Source organism: Myotis myotis, unplaced genomic scaffold, assembly GCF_014108235.1.
Source record: "Myotis myotis isolate mMyoMyo1 unplaced genomic scaffold, mMyoMyo1.p scaffold_m19_p_10, whole genome shotgun sequence".
NCBI lineage: Eukaryota > Metazoa > Chordata > Mammalia > Chiroptera > Vespertilionidae > Myotis > Myotis myotis.
In genome coordinates, this window is record NW_023416314.1 from 33,820,017 (window position 1) to 33,838,691 (window position 18,675).

General features: G+C 37.6%; 1 pseudogene; it reads right to left on the reverse strand.

The window, feature by feature from the left end:
• Nucleotides 1-3,496: 3,496 nt before the first annotated feature.
• LOC118665629 lies at nucleotides 3,497-3,610 on the reverse strand (annotated as a pseudogene).
• Nucleotides 3,611-18,675: the final 15,065 nt, after the last annotated feature.

Consider the following 18,675-nt stretch of genomic DNA (forward strand, 5'->3'; position numbering starts at 1 on the left):
GTCAATTCAGGAGCTGCAACCTGGTGGTCAGTGCGCTCCCACACGGGGAGTGCCACTCAGTCAGAAGCCAGGCTCATGGCTGGTGAGCGCAACAGCGATGGTGGGAGCCTCTCCTGCCTCTGCAGTAGCACTAAGGAGCAGCGAGCAGGTGGGTGATAAGGAGCAAGGGGCCCCGGACTGCAAGAAGGCACAGGCCGGGCTGAGAGACCACCCCCCCCCCACCCAAGTGCATGAATTTTATGCAACTAGCCTCTAGTGGAATAATAAAGGAGAAACCCTATTTAGAACCTGGCAGATACTGAGTATGGTGAACAGGGGAGAAGTGTGGATAAGGAAGGCTTCTAAGAGAAGTAGCAACCCAGCCCAGTGACCCTTAAAATATGAAAAGACAAGAGGGATGAGCCCTCTGAAACAAAGAAGCCAAGATGTGGAAAATGATTTTGAAAGTGCCTTTTAAGTCTATAACTTTAAATTTTCTAACATATACATGTTCTATTGTTGATCATACCTCACATTTGAAGTGCACTTTACAATTGTTATCTCCCTTGTGCATTGGTGTAGGCAGAGCAAAACACTGATCTTTCCTTCTTGAGAGTTGCTGAAGTCATGTTAGAAGTAAAGAGATACTGACATTGTTACACAGGCAATGTAGTGTCAAAGCCAAGATTCTGAGACCCCAGTTCTAAGGTCTTTCCATTAGTCTCAGGCTTCTGTCAAAAAGTCAAGTTATAAGTCACCATGTCTCAAAGTCTTTCTAAATAACAACGATGATTACTGATTATTTAATGCTTATAAAAGAGAGGGTATTAAGAACTTAATATGCATGATCTTTAAAAACATTAAATATCCCTATGTAATAGATATTATTACTTCAATTTTATAGGTGTGAAAACTAAATTTGGAGAGGTTATGTAATTGTCCCAATAAAGTTACTTTACCAAGACTGGTAATAAACAAAGCCAAGACTGACTCTAAAAATGCTTCAATAAGCAAATTGTTGAATTTATTGGCCAAGTCTAAACCGGCATTAAAATGTTGGTGCTAAGACATAGTTATTAGTAATATTTGTGTTTAACTGTCTCACTTGGCAATTCTGGAATATTACTTCTTTTTGAAATATGGATTTTATCTCAGTTCCTGGCTCCATGACAATGCAACCTTAATACTCTGTCTCTTCCAATGCACCATCACCATCGTCCTTCATAGATGACTTTTAGATCAAAGATTCATTATAGGATAATACTTCTTACAAGTGTTCCATTTTCTGATTTCTATTTTTTTTTTCTGGGAACAATGGGTGGGCAACTTACTAGATGGAAGTTAAAAAACAAACACTGGGAGTTATTTTACCAACACTAAGATGTTCGACTATGCACCCTACTCTTGTTGGAGCCAGAGCACACATCTTAACTTTTTCTTAAGTGCATATCATATTCCACTCATCATATACTATCTTCAGAACATCAACTGAAACCAAGCATTATTATCTGTATTTCACTGAAGGGGAAACTGAGGCTCAGAGCAATTAAGAAGATGTTGTAAGATAACACGGGTTAAAGTAGAGGCAGGGTTCAAATAAAAGTCTTCTCATTTACATGTTACTACCCTGGTATATTATGCCCTTTGTTACATTCCCGTCATTGACATTTTTTTTTCTGATGGTCCTAATTAAGATATTCTTGATACCCTTGTTCTCTACAATGTTGGCTTTTGATTTTTCAGAAGTTAATTGTCTAACTTTAAAATCTTTTGTAAATAATTGTGTACTTTTTTCCCAAGTAGCTATTATTTCTTTAGCAATTAAATATGAGTCGAGAAAACTAAATACTGGTTTCAGATGCATTGTCTTCCCTCCACCAATAGCTAAGTGTCAACATATTGAACTGGCTTCATCTGTAGAAGCCAATCATGTTCTTTATGGGAGAAATACAATATTTAGATGAAGAACATGGGGTCTTGCCCAGAGTCAGACTCTAACTCTGTGTCCTTGGGCAGTTCAACTCTGTATTTCAGCTTCACCTGTTAAAGGTGAATGAAAGCAGCACCCAATATGTCACATTGTTGTGAAAATTAAATCAGTTGGATTCAAAGGACTTAGCATAATACCTGACATATAGTAAACATTGCACAAATATGTTTATTATAACATTGTATAGAAGTTTTTTCTTTATCTTATATTTAGTAAGAGTGACATTTGCCAAATTTACCATGCCACTAACATCATCTAGCTATTTAGACATTTTGTCTATTGTTTGAACTCCATTTCTTTCATTTTCTAGAAACACCTTTGTGGATTTCTAATTGTGACTTGGACTTGTAAAAATGCTCTTTATGCATTTTTACAACTACCTCTCTGAGCTCTTCCAGACAAAGTACGCTCTACTTTGCAGATGCCCACTCCTCGGTACTCTATTCTTCTCTCTGGTCTGCTTTATTCAACAGACTTTCACCCATGCTCCTTAATCCTGCAATTTATTAGAACCTGACTGTTGATAGCCCCTTCCAATATCTTCATTGTTGCTGGCTTAATTCTTTCCTTCCATTTTACTCAGTTTTCTGGAACACTTGTACTCTTTGCATTACTCAGGTATAGACACTCTCATTTAATCTTCAGTAAAATATCTATCATGTAAGTCCTGTGCTTTCCATTTCAGAGATGGAAAAACTGAGGAACATAGGGATTAAGAAACTTAATCAGGTCACCCAACAGCAAGTAGCAGAATCTTGATTACATTCCACGTTCTTCAGATTTCAAATTCCTTGTCGGAAAGAACAGCACTGCCTTTGACTTGCTTCAGAGAAATCCATAAACTCTCAGAGCTTTACTCAAGTTAAAAAGGGCAGGGGAGATTGTAGGGTAAACAGTGCCATGTCAGCATATGCACCTTGTGAGGTAAGCATATTCAAAAGAATATGTACAATGCAATTGGCTGACGGGCTCTGGAATTTAAAAGGGAGCAACAGAAAAGGCACCAAAAACATGAAGACATTTTTGTTGCAAATACTTGCCTTTCTGGTGAAAGCAAGTGCCTGAATTCCAGCTGTGATTTTTTTTTTTTTCAGAGAACAAAGCTTTATAATAGTATCCTTGTCCCAACTAGACTGACAAATTAACACTTACTGAAGGTGGTCCACACCTCTCTACCACATGGGGATGGCAGCTATTGCTAGCCAGCACACCGAGGAGACTTGCTATAGATTTCTTAACTCAAAGAATCTATCTACTATCCACTGTGGGTAATCCTTAAAAAGACAAATAAATGTACTTGCAAATAAAAATGTAGCTATATTGGACAATGCATATACACAATTCCTCACTGATTTATCCAAAGCTTATTTTATCCTAATGAAATGCTAGGTGTGTGAACAAAGCATGCACTTTGAAAGTAGAAAGAGATGTTTACTCATTCTATATACATTTATAAAATATTGCATGCATGTATTTCATATAATTATGTATACTCACGATATGTTCATGTTCAATAGGTATTAATTTATGGCATATGTGTATACATTCCTATAACTATTATACATATGACATATGTGCCTATGTCATACGTCAATAAGATATTTTCTACACTTGATCTTAGCCAAAAGGCCGAGAAGCGATAGATATTTTCTGTATCTTATTCTATCTATTATCTATCTATCTATCTATCTATCTATCTATCTATCTATCTATCTATCTATCTATCATCTATCTATCTATCTATCTACCTGTCTATCATTATCATCTATCCATCTACATCTCAGGATATGTATGAATCCGCCCATAGACTGTTTCTAGAAGGAACATAGGCTTTAGAGTCACATAGGTCTAGATTTTAAATTCAACTTTCCCACTCAATAACAGGCAATTTACCACTTTAAGTCTAGATTTCCTTCTTTGCAAACATAGGATATTGAGAGTATCTACCTTAGGGTTACTGTGGTGACAATGAAATGAGAATGTAGGTGAAGCACAAAGCAAAGGATGTGGCACATAGTAAACCGTCAACAACTGTTAGCTGTGATAATGGTTATGATTAAGACATACTCATGTAATTCAATTATGCATTATACAAAAAATATCACATTATATATAGGGTGTCCCAAAAATGCATCCACACTTTAACAGCTGATTCTATTACATTTTAAAAATGAAAGGTATTTTAATAAACACTGCCTTTATAATTATTCAAAGTATGTATACATTTTGGGACACATATATATCATTAATATATATATATATGTATATATATAAAACATATGCTTATAAACTACTTAGAGATACTTTTATGTGTATATGTTAACATTTATCAAGTATAATTTGCCTACCTATTTGAACTTTTAAGCAGTATGCATATATATGTATATATATATGTATATATATTTATATTTAATTCAACATGCATTAATTGAGATTTTTTTCTACCAGCTCTCCATGTTAGTGCCTGGAGTGTTAAAATAAATAAACTCTATGTACTGCATTTAAATAGTATTTGAGTTGTTCAAGAAGAAAGATACACAAATAAATCATTGTAATGCTTCAGAAAATGCAATCACAATGCATGATGGGAGCAAGAAAGAATCAATCCTTTCTGCTTTGGAGAATGACGAAAGGGATTCACAGGTAGGAGGTAATTGAAACAGGCCTTAAAGGATTAAAAGGAGCTCATTTTGGGTGGGATAGCAGGGAGGGGCAGCAACTAGTGCAAAGGCATGGGAGTAGATGAGCCTGAAAAGCAAAGATTAATTTGTGAGTGGCTTTTCTCTCACATTACAGTTTGAACTTTTTAGGTAAGGAGGAGCCACCAAATACTTTTAATTAAGAGGGCAACCTGGATGCATCTATGCTATAGAAGGTTGTTTGGGGAAAAGGTAAGATGAAGATAAATTAGGGAAAATATCATTTAGGAGGATATTGAGAAGTTGCAAAAGAATTACATTCATGTAATCTCTCCCACTTTAGAAAAAACTATTCATTATTGTAATTGCTTCTCATGAAACTGTATGAGGCTCACCTGTATCCCATTAGATTGCTAGCCCCTGAAGACTTCGATTTCCCTGCCTCTGACTACTTAGTCCTCTGTATAGGGGGCCAGAAAAGACATAAATGTAGGTTTAAATGTAGGATAAACAAAATAGTGATTTTTTTTTTCATTATAGAGATAAAAATGGAGATTCAGGAGACTAAGGTCTTTTGCCAGCTTACATGACAAATCTTCCCCTACCAGAGTAAATATTACCCTATCTGTTGTCATAACGTTGCTGTGAAATCTTATTGTGAAAAATCAAGAAATTTGTTGGCCTAGAAGCAAAGCCGTTTTCATCTTGCTATGCTTTCAAGTAAAATGTACGTTGTATGTACATTAATTCATTAATATATTTTCTCTTGCAAACATATTTTCAAAGTCATTTTCAATTTCCACCTGATAAAAACTACTAAAATTTAACCTAGAAAGGGGCAGAGCCATAGGTATAATCCAAATCATCTGACTGCAAGCAGGTATCTATAAGTATTGGGCAAGTGTCACCCATCATATGAATGGTTCTACATTTTAGTCAAGTGATACATTTTTTTTTGCTTATATAGGGAGGATTTTTGGACTTAGAGAATTAAATGATAGGACATATATAATTCAGATAAACTTTGGATAATATTTTAGTATAAATATGTTCCCAGGCAGTATTGGTGACCTTTCCCTCACATTTCCAAATTCATCCTCTTCATGCTCTATTTTAAATCCATTGAAATTCCATCCATCCTCATGCTTCAACTCCTATATTGACATTCATGACATTGCCAAGGTTATCTCTAGGATATTCCTCTTTCAAGCTCTGATTAAATAGACCTAAACCCGTGGTCAGCAAACTGCAGCTCGCGAGCCACATGCGGCTCTTTGGCCCCTTGAGTGTGGGTCTTCCACAAAATACCGCCACACTCAAGGGGCCAAAGAGACGCATGTGGCTCCCAAGGTGCGTTTTGCAGAGCCTCAAGTTTGCCGACCATTGGCCTAAACTGTCTTTTGAAATGCTCCTCAATTTCTTTTTTTTTACTTAATTTATTGGGGTGACATTAGTTAATACAATATGTAGGTTTCAAGTATGCAATTCTATAATACATCTTCTGTATATTGTATTGTTTGTTCACCATCCAAAGTCTAGTCTCCCTCTGTCACCATATGCACTCCTTTACCCTCTTCTACCTCCCCCATCCTCTTTCCCTCTCCTAATCACCATACTGTTGTCTGTGTCTATGTGATTTTTTTTTCTTAATTCCTTCACCTTCTTTCATCCAGCCCTTTAGCCCTCTTCCTCTCTGACAGCTCTTAGTCTGTTCTCTGTATCTATAAGACTGTTTCTATTTTGTTTATCTTGTTCATTACATTCCATATTTAAGTGAAATCACATGGTATTTTTCTTTCTCTGACTGGCTTATTTCACTCATCATAATACTCTCCAAGTCCATCTATGCTCTCACTAAAGGTAAGATTTTCTTCTTTTTTTATGGTGGAGTCGTATTCTATTGTGTAAATGTACCACAGCTTTTTTTATCCACTCATATAATGATGAACACTTGGACAGCTTCCAAACCTTGGCTATTATAAATAATACTGCAATGAATATAGAGATACACATAGTCTTTCTAATCAGTGTTTCAGTTTCTTTGGATATATTCCCAGAAGTGGAATCACTGGGTCATAAGGCAGTTCCATTTTTTTTATTTTTTTTAGGACACTCCATAATATTTTCCATAGTGGCTGTACCATTCTGCATTCATACCAACAGCACATGAGAGTTCCCTTTTGTCTACATACTCCCCATCACTTGTTTGTTGATTTATTGATGCTAGCCTTTCTGACAGGTGTGAGGTGATATCTCATTGTGGTTTTAATTTTCATTTTCATTTTTCTGATGATTGAGTATCTTTTCATATGTTTATGGACCATCTGTATGTCCTCTTTGAAGAAGTATCCATTTTTAATAGGATTATTTGCTTGGTTGTTTTTTGGTGTTTAGTTGTTTGAGTTCTTTATAAATTTTGGATATTAGCTTCTTATCAGAAATATGTGCGATTGAAGAATATGTTCTTCCATTCAGTGGGTCTTCTTTCATCTCGTTTCTTCAATTTCTTTAGCACTAAATGAGAATAATAATCATGCTGTGAGGATTTAATAAATAATATTTTAAAGCACATATAATAATTTGTGGAATATATTAACTTCAGCCATATTATATTGCCTTTATTTATAGTTCAAATACTGGTGAGTTCTAACAATGAGTACTATATAATATGATTGTTGAACATAATTATCAGTGGTAGTATTGTCTGCTTCCCTCCACCAATATCTAAAGTATTTTTTCTTTTTTGCCTCACTCCTGTGACAACATCATGACTTTCTGCAAGGATGTTGCATATGCATGTGTCCAGTACTCTAGCTCAGCATCTGGCATATGGCAGGGACTCAATTCCACTTTCTAGGCTTCCTTGCAAATAACCACCAAAATAATCTTCCCAAACCTCGGCCTGTGTCAAACATTGTCGATGGCCTTATTTCTGAGGTCATGTTGTAAAGTGAATCTGCCACTGAATAACTGTGACCTCTGACAACTCACTTCACTGCCCTCTAGCTACACCTTGTGGTTACCTGTCTCTGACCCTTTAGTCACACTCTGTCCTCATCTGGAATATGTTACTACTCCTATTCTGCTCCATAATTTGCCTATCTAAATGTGCTCTTCCTTCAAGCCCAAGCTTAAAAGCTTTTTCACACACTGTTGTGTGTGTGTTTTTTTCATGCAAATTTCTGTTAAGCATCAATCATATTTCTGACCATGAATATAAATCTCAGAACCCTTAGCTTATCACAGGTGCTAGGATATCAATGCATCGCTTCTAGATGCCCTCACATGCATTGTGGAATTTCAGCCATGCTATTTCCCTATGGCGTAAACTGATGCCATGTCCCCGTTTCAGCTAAGGAAACTGACCTTCATAGAAGCTACGTGTTGGTTTTGTTTGTTTTTTTCCCCCCAGTAACTCATGTCTACTGATAAAATTAAGGTTCTAAGCCTGGTGTGATTCGTTTCCACCCTGAGAAGTCATGTACTCTCAAAGACTTTTCTTATTTAGTGTGAACCTCAAAAGTGTTCTTCACAAGTCCCTGTCATCTATTCTTTCTATGTTGGTTTTATTCCCTGGATTAGATGAGGAGCTTCTTGAGGCTAAGAATTGCATATGATTTAATTCATCTTTGCATGTCTTGCTTCACACTGTATAATAATAATAAAAGCCACAGTTACTGAACAACTACAGAGTATCAATACTGTGCCATCCATTTTTTGTCTATCTTCCTAATTTTTAAAAATGAAATAAATCAAACAACAAGCAGAAAACAGCTCTATTGACACTTAACTTATAATTGCTAACTATCATTAGCTTTGTTTTATAAGCAAGGAATCTGAGAAATAAGGCCACTTAGCTGAGTGAGGAGCTCAGCACTTAAGCTGGATGAACCTGCTGTAAAGTTCTGCACTCTCCACCCACCTTTTCTGCCCTATTTATTTAAGCACCACTGACTGAGCATCTACTTATATGCCCCACAGGTGCTCAAAGTTAAGATCAAAGAGATGATAAATGGCCCATTTGCTTTGCCTTTGGAGTTTTGGAAATAGGCAATTGAAAAGTTGTTCATATAAAATGGTCAATCATTTTTCAATCTTGACTTTCACTGGACACAGTGATTTCTTTCACCCATTTATTTTTTTCAACAACTATTTATTGAGATTTTAGTATGTATGCATCAGACACTGTGCTAAAGGTTAAGGATATCAGTTTAACAAGCTAACCCTGCGCTACCCTCCCAGCGTTCAGAGTTCACTGGGAATGACAATCAGAATCCAAGTGATTCTAGGTGTGAGGAGGGTTAGTCAAAACAAAATGCAGAGATGAGCCGCAAAGGCCTTAGTTTGGAAAGGTGTGCCCAGGATGGCATCCACGCGGGAATACTGGTGAAGCTTCTGAGACCCAGGCAATATGGGGACAGCCAGAAAGCATTGAAGACAGAGGGGAGAAAAGGTACGAACTCACTATAGCGAGAGGGGAAATATCACATGATAGGAAAGAAGGGCATTTTAAAGCTTCTGGCATGGGGTGGAGGGTCAGATAGGCAGAGAGCAGAATTAAAGGGTATTGCCGCCATGTTAAGCAGTTCAGACTTTACCGAAAAGCCATGGCATAACGCTGATGAAAATATATCTTAAGTTAACCTTTCAGAGCTAGCAGAAACATTAAAAAGCCAGTTCTACTGACCTGCCCTATATCGGAATATAAAAAAAATAAAATTAAAAAGTTTCAGGACTTGCTAATCCTGTTTACAAGATTTTAGTGCAGATTTAAGAGAGTACAACCCCCAGCCTTACTTTTCACAGCCCTGGTTGCGTTTTCAGCTCCACTCAAAGAATAAACCCCCTTTTCCTCTGGGCCCCTAGTTTCTTTCATGGCCAAGCTCTGTGGGAATGGAGAGACTCCGGGTGCCATCTTCACAATTGTTTTCCTGATTATAATCACACCACAAGGTGTTATTCCAGGAATTAATTACTTTGTTGCTGCCTTGTCATTTTCAAAGGGATGCCAAATACCAAAAAAAAAAAAAAAAAAAGTCTTTTATGAGTACAAAGTTGGTTTTACAGAGACCTACAGGGAAGCCTCTGATATGTTTCTCTTTAGGCAATCAATGTTTCCTTTAGTTAGAGAGGGGCTCCAATCTATCAGACTGCTGTGAGCGCCCCTTTGAAATCTTCAGGGTGATAATTTAAGTGAAATAGAAATGGAGGGAAGGAAAAGGTCACATCCTTGGAAATCTGTTGTGATAAAGGATTTTCCAGGCTGCTTAATAAGACGGCACAGGGGGGATCAGCATTACAATTAAGTTTACAATCTTGGTGTACCTAGTGACTCTTTCTAAATATTACCTCTATTCTCCTTGGTTTCAACAATGAGGGTGATAGATTTCTCTGGCATTCCTAAACTTGTGGGCACCCTTATTTAGCCTTGAACTTTCCAGCTACATCTAAAGGAAATAGTGTCCTTTTATTTGAATATTCTCTTCCAGAGCCATGTCTGTAATTTCCTTTGACTTAGAAATTGCTTTACAGATTTATTTTGATTCCTCAAATTCCCTTAGACTATACTATCTTTTCTGGATGGAGAACAGAGTGGGAAAACACAGAATTTAAAGTCAAGCAGTCTGAAATTTGAATTGTAAGGTTGCTGCTATTTAATTCCCAGTCACTCAACCCCTTTAAATCTCAATTTCTTCATTTAGGCTTGCTAGCTTTGAATTAGATAACATATGCAATATGCTAGTAAGTGCCTGCATGTAGTGTTTAACCAGTGTATAAAGTTCCCTTCTCACCCTTTAGTTCTCATCTTTTTCAAGATTATCCTTCCCGTTTTTGTCCAAATTCTAGTATTCCTTATGAGCAATTAAGCCCTACTTGTAAGGATAGCCTTTGTGTTAGCGCAAAGGATAAAATATGAATAAGACATTTTCCTGGCCTTCAAAGTTCTTCCCATTTAGAAAGGGAAATAAGTATATATACATCTAAATCAAGGATGGCACTGAAGTTGTCATCACACTGTTACAGGAATGGAGCTTTGTGGGAGGAGAGGACAGACATTAACCTCAACTCCATCAGATAAACTTTCCAGGAAGATACTATGAGGTCTTACCTTTAAAATATGGGTGAGATTAAGCCCTGATCGGGTGGCTCAGTTGGTTGCAGTATTGTCTCATGCAACAAAATGGTTGTGGGCTTAATTCCTGGTCAGGACACAAACCTAGGTTGCAGGTTCAATTCCCGCTAGCTCTCTTTCTCTCTTCCTCTCTCTTTCATCAATAAACATATATTCAAGTGAGGATTAAAAATATATATGGGTAAGAATAAAACCAAAAGAAATCATGCAGTAAGGAGAATACAGGCTCACAATACTTTATCTGCAGTTCCAAAAACCAGTACTCTCTGCATAGGTTCTAGGTAAGAGATTTTATCGTGGTACTTTATTATAGGCATACAATGCTGTATATATAAAAAACTGTAGAGTGAGTGAAGGGAAGGTCAAGTCATCCAAAGTTGCTGGGAAGTTTAGTGAGTAGATGAGTTGCCAGACAAAGATCATGAAAGGATTTTCTTTATTTAGTCACAGTATTTATTGAGCACCTAATAAATTTTGGGCATGATTCTATGAGTTCTGATCATACCAAACCATTGCAATATGGTTGTGACTTCCCTTTTTTAGTTCTAGATTGGTGGCACTCTACCTGTGGTCTAGTGGGTGGTGCCAAGATGAATGTGTAATTGAGGCACAGGGTGGTTAAGTACCTTGCTCAAGCTTTTGGACCCAATGTCAGAGTTAGGAAATTAAAGTCAGATGGTCTGGTGTAGGAGGGCTTGCATGCTCATAACCCCACCACACTATTCATTTTGTGTTTAATTTAAAATATGCAGGAGAGTCAAATTTCTCTGTGGGATGTGATGATGGTGTCACTGAAGGATGGTAATAAGCTATGTCAAAAAGAATGAGAAGTGTTGTTACAGAGAAGAGGATCACAATTCTAGGTTGAGATGGGCTCTTCTGTGTGGGCCTAACAGATAGCACGGTGGCTATGAGTATGTCCTCTAGAAGCTTAACTACCGGTTTCTACTCCTGACTTGGATACTTCATAGGTGCATGTTACTGGGGAAACTACTTACCCCTCTTTATCTTATTTTCCCCATCCCCAAAGTGGAGATACAATGGCATTTACTTTGTAAGAATTAAATGAATTTTTGTATATTAAGATCTTGAGACTGGCACATTTGACCATAAAAAGTTCTTGCTCTCACGTTGGCTGTTTGTGTTGCTTATACATAGTATTTGCTATAATTTTAAATTATGCATTTATCTTTATTTGTTTAATGCCTGTCTCCTCACTTCTCTGGGGTCTTATGAAGCAGGGGCTCAATCTGTTTTGTTTATTACTGTCTTTAATACAGGTACCTCAAGCATAGGAGGTCTCAACAAATATATGCCAAAAGATGGATACATAAATGCATAAATAATATAAACATATAATTAAGCAGAGTGTATATTTTTTACTCTAACAGACAAATAATTTAGCTTCCTTTCCTTCTTTGTCATCATCCCACCTTTTCTTTTCTTTTTTTCTTGTAAGCATGGGGTATTGAATGACTTACATTTAAAAACATTTTCCACAGAGTGGTCTGTGTTTGAGCTGAGCTCCTGCATTAACAAAAAATATTTCCTAATATAAATATTCAAGACTGATTACATTGTCTAGGCACATTGGATAAAGGTTTAATTTCACACATAATAAATGATCAGCATCAAAGTATCAGAGTCGTCTTTCATAGCTTCTTCATGAGGAACTGGAATCTTCTTAGGCCACTTTCACAGTTCACTACTCTGAAACCAGGCTCAGTTAGAGCTTAATGGGAGGGAAAGAAAGGTAAAATGATAAAAGAGAAAATGAATGGTCACTGTAATCACCAATTTCAGGAAGGCATACATGTCCCAGAAGTTGCTATAACTTCAGGCCCATAGCAAGCAGTGACTGAGGAAGCACACTTGAGTATTACCCGCTTCAATTTTATATAGCAAGGGTCTAAATGCAGGCTACAAAACAGACCTAAACCCAATCACCACTATCTACAGGGATCCCATGTTCTCTCCTTTTCAAAAGCCAATATTCTTTAGAAGTTCAGGCGCTAAATCCGTCTATCAAAATGACACAGTGGGTTTCCAAAAAGCAGTTGAAGTAAGAGAATTATCAGTTCTGCAGTATGTTACCTTTCTGCTGGGTGTTTCTGCCCAATGGAAAGCAACAATTCCAGCCATAGATTTTACTTCCTGATATTTCTCAAATCCTTCTTGTCCTCTTAATCCCCATTGACTGTGTCTCTTGGTGAGAGTCTCATTGTCTTTAGATGAATGATTAGTAGAATAGGCTTCAGTAGACCTCCTCTGTCTTCCTTCTCTCTCACAACATAGTTCCCACATCATCACTAGAGTATTCTTTCTAAAAATCTGGTTACAGTTTTTTAAACCACCTTTTTCTGAATAGTGCCAATGTTGTAGCACGCCAAAAAATGTCCTTAAATTTGGAAACCTGTCAAATTTCCCAACATTTACATCCTTTCTAACCTTAGCTCTAATGGGATCACATGAAAAATCTCCCCGGAATACCCTGGATGCCAACGGCTCTCCTGTGTCCTATTACAGTTCATATTGTCTCCATCATGAGAGCCATTACTCTGACCCCTTTATTTGTTCTCTGGATATATTTCCAAATTGTTAATCCCTTGAGATTTGTGACACATATTGCTCATGCGTCTAGGGATAGATTTTTTTTTCTGGAATCAGCCAAACTCACTCATACATCTGCAATCAGTGGTGAGTTGAGTAGGGGGCTATGCTGATCTTCTCTGGACTCTCAGATGTTTGGGGCTCAACTGGCTATGGTTAATCTATACGGGCCTTGACTAGTACAAGTGGGCTCTCCTCTATGTACTATTTCATCTTCCAAGAGGATAGTCCAAACGTGTGCTCATGTCAGTGACAGGGCTCCAAGAGAGTAGAAATATTCAAAGTCTCCTGAGGTCTAGGCTCAGAACTGGCCAACCATCACTTCTACCACTTTCTATTAATGAGAGCTCAGAAGGGCAGCCTGTATAGATGAGTTGGTGAAATAGACTCTATCTCTTGATAAAAAAATAACTGCAAACTCTCATTGCAAAAGGTAGAGCTGGAGGATAGGGCTGGAAAATTTTAGCCATTGTTGTTATCAGTGTACCATATCTTGTGAGTAAACAAAAATATTCTTAAACATCTTCATGTTTCTCCCCTGAATAACTATGATAGTACTTGACAAAGAGCAGTGAACTGCCTATTAATGTTAGTTCAATTTGGCTGATTTATAGTAGTTATTAGAATTTGATTTGTAATTGCTAAAGTTCCCTAACAACAAAGGAAATACTTGCAGGGATGCTTATAGTTAGACAGCATGAGAGAGTTAAGTAAAAAGACATATTATAAATGACCACAAAACTATGTAATAGTTCATACTTCAAGGATTGCATGTCATGGAAGGTAGATACTTTGGTTTCTATTTTGATATCAGGAAAGGGAGCCTCTGAGAGGTTAAAGAGGCACCCAAGGTCATGCAGGTGGTCCCTGGGAGAACGCAGGATTCAAAAACACAGATCTCAGAGATCTTTTTATTTTATTCTAGGAGCTGTGCTCTCTCCCCCGCCCCCATTCCTTTGGTATTTAAGATGCTATTTAGAGTGACTAACATCTAACCATGGACATGCTGGCCATTGCCTTACTTACTGCGAAAGGTTTTCAGTGAAGGAAAATCTATATAAGAGATTGTATTTATGTGCAGATCTTTTCTAGTTTATTCATTATTGCAAGGACAAAAAAACAATCTCTTTTGCAGCTATAGTTATTGCTTATACTTTCAACAAATTTTACGTTCTCCATGCAGTTGATCAGATGCTGCTTTACACAAGAATGCCAATCAAAAGCCAGAGCAGTCGATTCCTCTGAAAAAACACCTCCCTGAAAAGTGGGGAGGGGAATATTTTTCTTATCCTTAAAATTTTTTCAGCTCTCTGTTAATCCAAAAAGCTGAAAATATTTCAAGTCAAACATGGCCACCTACCATCTGGCTGAGTTTGAAGTTTATTTAGTAATCTTCTTATCAGCCAAACAGCTGGAAGTCTAGATAAGTCCTATGTGTAAAAAGCCAGTGTCAACTGGTTTCCTGATAATAGCAGTGGAAAAAAAATAAATTACAAAAGAAGGAGTTCATCAGTAGGAATTCATTTGGGAGTTTTGCTGGCATGCACTGGACTCTCACTACTGGTGAGTTTATCATCCACTGAACCAACTGGATACTTAAAGGACACTCAGTGTGTCATCTACCAGGACATACTATTTTAGTATGCAGTTTCCAAAGTGTTTTCTGCCAGGAGTATATTCTAAAGTGCCACTACTATATTTTACTGTATGCCATAGATGAGTCACTGTAAACTTGCCTGCAAATTGATTTTTTCCCCTATTTGTAAATAGAAACCTAATTGAAATACACTAGGGGAGAAATTGGCTAACTGAAAAAATCCTTGTGTAGTGTGAAATTGCTTTTTCTCTTGAGAATAAGTATTCCTTAATGTATCTGTTTTTTTTGTTGTTTTTGTTGTTGTTGTTGTTGTTATTGTTGCTGTTAATCCTCACCTGAGGTTATTATTTTTTTCTATTGATTTTTAGAGAGAGTGCAGAGAAAGGGAAGAGTCACAGAGAGAGAAACATCAATGTGAGAGAGGCACATCAATTGGTTGCCAGGGATCAAGCCTGAAAACCAGGTACATGCCCTTGACTAGAATCGAACCCACAACCCTTCAGTACCTGGGCCAATGCTCTCACCCCTGAGCCAAATCAGCTAGGGCAATGTATCTGTTTTTTTTTTAATTTAAATGTTTGTGCAATGAGTTTCATACAGCTGAGCTCACATGTATATCTTTGGGAACCTGGGAAACATACATTAACATCAATTTAATAATAAGCTTTTTCAGAATACTTCCTACTCCCCCTACCATGTGAGAATTTTTCACATTGAAAACATTGCAGTTATTATTGAAATGATATGTACCAATAACTCTTTGATTAATCTATGCCTATTAAGAGTTAAATGCCCCTCCAATCCATTATCTGCATCTATATATATCTATATATATATAGATATATATATAGATATATATATAGATATATATAGATATCTATATCTATCTATCTGTCTATCTATCTATCTATCTATCTATCTATCTATCTATCTATCTATCTAAAAGTGCAATATGCAAATCGATTGGACAGCAGAATGACTGGTCGCTATGACATGCACTGACCACAAAGGGACAGATGCTCAACTCAGGAGCTGCCCCCAGCCCGCATGCCCTGATCACTCGATCAGGGCCTGCTGGCCATCCTCTTGGTCTCTCCCCCCAGCCAGCAAGCTCCAATAGCCTGATGGGGAATGGGGAACCAGGGGTAGGTGGCACTGGACACGGGTGGTGCCAGGCCAAGGCAGGTGCAAACGAGTGGGGCCCCAATTGCCCCGCCGGTTGCCCCACACAGAGGGCGACCAGTGTTGGTGGCGAGGTGTGGGGACCGCTGCCGGCAGCTGGGGAAGATTGGCCCTGATCGCAGGCCAGGTGTAGGAACCCTACCCATGCATGAATTTTGTATGTCGAGCCTGTAGTTGTTCTATAAGGAAGAAACACATGATCAAGGCAGAAAAGTTGTTAAAGTAAATTGATATATCAACTTAAATACCAGCTCTACAGGGTCATTCAAATATCCCCTACACTCAGTCAGAGGTGGAAGGCAATTCTGCAAAGGAGAATGAGTTGGAGTTAGACAATCCATGACAACTCTTGTCACTTCTTTGTGCACCAGATAGCTCATGTATAAGGGGCTTGACACAGATCCTGGCGCATATTATTCATCTGATAAGCAGGTTGTTATTGCCACTTGTACTAGGTCATTGTTAATACTCCTATTCTCTCACAGATCACTCTATTCATTCCTTGTAGGAGTCAGTGGCCAACCGTAGGTGGGTGGCAATGAATGCAACCCAGGTACATGCCAATGCTCTTTGCAGCTTCCTCTTTCTGTGGAGTAGTCATTTTCTTCTTCTTTATATATATAATCGATTTCAGAGAGGAAGGGGGAGAGGGATGAGGAAATAGAAACATCAATGATGAGAGAGAATCATTGATAGGCTGCCTCCTGCACACCTGACACTGGGATAGAGCCTGCAACCTGGGCATATGCCCTGACCAGGAATCAAATTGTTATCTCCTGGTTCATAGGTTGATTCTCAACCACTGAGCCACGCCGGGGAGGCAGTCATTTTCTTCTTAATCTCTAGGTTGTCGGATTTCATTATTTGGCTTCATTGCATCATATCAGCGGTATGTGTATGTTGTCTTGGAGTCTATAGTCCATGGGCATGAAACAGACAGGGAACCTGCTTATCTTTATAGCGGGAATGTGGGTTCCATGTGCTTTTTGCATTCAATTGCTCAGGCTTTGAAGTAAGACACTGTTCCCTTTACTAACTGTATGATTTGAGGTGGGTTATTTAGCACCTTTAATTCTCAGATTTCTCATCTCAGAAATAGAATTCAAAAACCTAATCTTAGAGTTCTTAGAAAGAGTAAACAAATACGGAATATAAATATTTAGCAGGGTGCCTAGTACATAGGCAGCATATGATGAATGATGATGGCAGTTATTATTTTCAAAAGGGGCTGCTTATCATACCCCACAACCAGATTCCAATTATCTGGTGACTATTTCCTTAAAGAGATTCTGAGATTTCTTTGTTTTCATGTCAGTTTTTTAGCTTTAGTCATCTATAATAACATCCATTTATTAGTATTCATAGCTGTAGTGATTTTTGAACAGTCATATATTTCATGGTCCTATTGAAACAGAGACCTGTTTAATCTTGCCAGAGAGATATATTTAAAATAAAACAAATAGGATATTCCTCTACTTTAAATTCCTCTGATTTCAGGGTTATTTTTTATCTGTTTCTCTTTGCCTCTCTAGTCTCATTGTTGGCATGTTATATACCCTTGCTTCAAATTTAGTGAATGATGTATATTTCTATAACTGTGTCTTCCTTTTTCAGATTTCATTGTTATGCATAGTTTGCTTTCAATGTATTTTCTCCTTTCATTCTCTCAGCACTCTAAAGCTCACCCTTTTGTGGACTCGTGCTTACCTTAGAGTTTGGGATCCCTCCTGGAACTTTGCCTGCACTATTGACTGATCTACATTGCAGCACTGTTCGGATGACATTGAACTTGAAAGTCTACCTTATAATGCAGGGTCTACCCATTATTATTTTTTATGTTTCCAGTAACTACTAGCATAGTGCCTAGTTATTCTAGGTTCTCACTGGCTCTTTTTTTCCCCCTTAAATATATGTTTATTGATTTCAGAGAGATAGGGAGAGGGAGAGGGGGAGGGAGATAAAACTATCAATGAGAGAGAATCATTGATCAGCTGCCTCCTGCATGCCCCACACTAGGATCAAGCCCATAGCAGGCTGGTGCCCTGACCAGGAATTGGACCATGACCTCCTGGTTCATAGGTCCATACTCAACCACTGAGCAACACTGGCTGAACAGTAGCTCTCTTTATTCATTTACTTATTGTGTGTAGATGTGTGAATGCATACACACTTTTTTAAATAAAGAAGTTGTTCAATGTCATGGGGAATTTTTTTTTTTCTGTAAATGTTACCATTCTCCAGAGTAAATACCACATAATGTGAACAAATTATAGTAGTTCTCACTTTACTAGTAAGTTTGTGGACATATATTCCCAGGGAATAGAGAGACACTGGAATAGATATATTCTCTAAATAATACAATGTGCATTCATGGCTATAAAATCAATACAGCATTTACAGAAAGAGTTCACTTTATCTGTTGTGTGGACTGTATTACAAATGACTTTACACAAATGCCATTTAGCCCGACCTTCCAATTTGTGAAAATTGTTCCATAAAAATTTTCCTCATTCATACTATGGAATAAAACCCCAATAAACAGCAT